The sequence below is a fragment of the Carlito syrichta genome, unplaced genomic scaffold, assembly GCF_000164805.1.
Source record: "Carlito syrichta isolate Samal-C Ts95f unplaced genomic scaffold, Tarsius_syrichta-2.0.1 Scaffold308254, whole genome shotgun sequence".
Classification (NCBI taxonomy): Eukaryota; Metazoa; Chordata; class Mammalia; order Primates; family Tarsiidae; genus Carlito; species Carlito syrichta.
Window position 1 is genome coordinate 102,501 of NW_007252350.1, and position 3,342 is coordinate 105,842.

General features: G+C 38.8%; 1 protein-coding gene across 1 annotated transcript in view; it reads right to left on the reverse strand.

Moving 5' to 3' along the window:
• The window catches only part of DESI2 (desumoylating isopeptidase 2), a 60,459-nt gene that overhangs the window by 2,365 nt on the left and 54,752 nt on the right, over nucleotides 1–3,342 (reverse strand). The window contains exon 6 of the transcript XR_002482386.1: nucleotides 1,199–1,207. The gene's annotated coding sequence lies outside the window, so the exon portion shown is untranslated. The remainder of the gene's footprint in view (nucleotides 1–1,198; nucleotides 1,208–3,342) is intronic.

A 3,342-nucleotide genomic window follows, 5' to 3' on the forward strand; every position in this document is an offset into this window, starting at 1 on the left:
TGCGGGATTACAGGCTGAGCCACCAAGCCTGACTGGGTATTACAATTTTAATAGAGTTTTTTTCCTTTCCTAAAATGTATATAGATTTTTTTGGGGGGCACTCTCTGTGCATTCAGTGCAATTCCAATAGAGGGGTGTGTGTGTATGGTGTGTTTAACTTGGGATGCTGATTCTAAATTTATATGGAAAAGTAAAAGGCCAAAGAATAACAAATAACTTCCAAAGAAGCTGGGGAAACTCGTTCCACCACATATTAAAACTTAAAAGTTTTAGTAATTAAGATAGTGTGTTTTTGGCCTGGTGGTAGTAAATAGACTGATGAAACTATAGAGAGCCCAGAAACAGAGTCATACATACATGGAAAGTTGACTGATGGAAAAGCAGAAATTGTAGAACAGAGGGAACAGTACAGACTATTCAGTGTATTGCATTTGGACAAACAGTTATCCATATGGAAAAAAAAGTTAGATTGTATCTCTACTTCATACACACACACACACACACACACACAATCAATTCTAGTTGGATTAAATACTTAAATGCAAAAGGCAAATATTAAAATATTTAGAAGAAAATATAGGAGAATATCTTTGTGATTTCAAAGAAGAGAGATTTCTTAAGGCCCCAAATTTATTTGCCTAAATAATTAAATAAATAAATAAATAAAAATATTTGTGAAAACAACCTCCAAAAGGTATATTCGGCTACTTGTCTTGATAATTCGCTGCTTTGGTTATAATGTTGTAAATAACATCTCAGTAGTCCTAAAAGTTATACGTTCTTGAAAGACTTTTCTGACAGATCAGAAGAGAATTGTGTACTGATATTTTTTCACTACTTGAAGAAAAACTTTTGTTTATCAAAGCACCTTAAAGACAAGTTTAAAATTGGGAAGAGATATTTGCAGCTATAAACCTGTCAAAGAACAGTAGCCAGAATCTGTGAATTCCTACAAATCAGCAAGAAAAGATACAGAATCGGTAGAAAAATGGGCAAAAATTAAGATAGACATTTCACAGAAAAAACAAAACAAAACAAAACAATACATGGCCCAGGAGCATAAAAAGATTCTAAATCTTATTAATAATCAGGAAAATGCAAACCCGAAGTGTGGCTAGATGCCAATGTTTGCTTACCAGATAGACAACATTAAAGACTTGGTCAGTATCAAGTGGCAAGAATGTGGAGTAATAGGAACAAAAGTCTTCTGCTGGTGGGAGTGTAAGGTGTTACAGCCACTTTGTAAAATAAATCTGATTACCTAGTATTGATGATATAATACATGGACTTGCAGATGATCTGTTAAATAATGTATCAAGCAGCGTGTCAAGGATTTTGAGTTTTTTCTATCTTGTATGTGGGGAAAAAAAAGTACACAATTCTCTTCTGATCTGTCAGAAAAGTCTTTCAAGAACGTATAACTTTTAGGACTACTGAGATGTTATTTACAACATTATAACCAAAGCAGCGAATTATCAAGACAAGTAGCCGAATATACCTTTTGGAGGTTGTTTTCACAAATATTTTTATTTATTTATTTAACTGGTATTCTCATTTTTTGAGTCAGGGTCTCACTCTGTTGCCTAGACTGCAGGGCAGTGGCACAATCACAGTTCACCACAGCCTCAAACTCCTGGGCTCAAGTGATCCTCCTTCCTTAGTCCCTGAGGAATTGGGATTACCGACACACTCCACTACTCCCGGCTGATTTTTTGATTTTTTTTTTTTTTGGTAAAGACGAGGTCCCACTATGTTACCTAGGCTGGTCTCGAACTCCTGGTCTCAAGCAATCCTTCTGCTGTGACCTCCCAAAGTGCTGGGATTATAGGTGTGAGCCACTGCACCCGGTCTCTTTATTTCCTAAAGTAGTAGGAGTCTAGACCCTGTTGCTTAAACAGAGTTGCAAAGAGTGATGAATATTTACATGTGTCCACTCTGCATAGGAGAACAACACAGTCTATTGAAAGTTCTTAACCGCTGGGCTTGGTGGCTCAGCCTGTCATCCCGCACCTTTGGGAGGCTGAGGTGAGTGGATGGCCTGAGCCCGCGGGTTTGAGACCCGCCTGGGCAACTTGGCGGAGACCTCATCTCTACAATAAATCAAAAAATTAGCCCGGTGTGGTAGCGTGGGCCTGGAGTTCCAGCTACTCGGAAGGCTGAGGCGGAAGGATCGCCGGAGCCCGGCAGGTGGAGGCTGTGGTGGCCAGGAGCGGCCACTGCACTCCAGTCTGGGCAACAGAGTGAGACTCCAACTTAAAAAACAAACAAACAAAAAAAACAGCAACAAAAAAGAAAGTTCTTAACCAAATCAATTAGATTCCTTGAACTACTTTTGTGACGCTGAGTGTTATCTTTCCCAGCGGCTGTGTGGGAGTTGGCCCAGTTCTCACTCTTTGACTCCTTTAGTTAATTATAAAAAATATTTTTAAGGCCAAGCTCTAACATTTTATTATGTGACATAAGAGAAAAACTAGCTTGTGGAGCTCTGTTGGATTAGAGAGAGGGATGAATAGGATTTTAGTTAATAAAAGTGTTTTTTCTACATTGATAAAATCAAACACGCACATTCCCTGCAACCCAGCTGTTCCATTCCGAGAGAAATCCTTACATCTGCGGGTGGAGATATGCATTATGATGTTCATAGAAGTATTGGTCATAACAGTAATAAAATTGGCAATAGCCCAAGTGTCCACAAAAGGTAGAATGTGGCTGGGCTCGGTGGCTCAGCCTATCATTCCAGCACTTTGGGAGGCTGAGGCGAGTGGATTGCCTTAGCTTGTGGGTTCGAGACCAGCCCGGGCAAATTGGCGAGACCTTGTGTCTACAATAAAACTTTAAAAAATTAGCTGGGAGTGGTAGCGAGCGCCTGTAGTTCCAGCTACTTGGAAGGCTGAGGTGGAAGAATCGCTGGAGCCCAGCAGGTTGACGCTGGGGTGACCGTGAGCGTGCAACTGAACCCCAGCCTGGGCGACAGAGTGAGATTCTGATTCAGAAAAAGAAAAAGGTAGAATGTATACATAAAACTTTGGTACATTTATACAACAGAATACAGAAGTGAAAACAAATGAACTACAATGGTATACACTGATATACATACATTATAAAAATATAACAGATTTTAAAAACATCACTATAATGTATACAATGTGATTCCATTTGTATAACATTCATAATAGGCAAAATCAAATAATATAGTATTATTAGGAATGCATATGTAGGTAGCAAAAGAGCAATTAACACAAAATTCAGGATAGTGGTTATGCTTCCATGGGAAGAAGAGAAAGTGACTGGGGAGGGGTCTTCAGTTCGCTAATGTTCTATTCTTTTTTTTTTTTTTTTTTT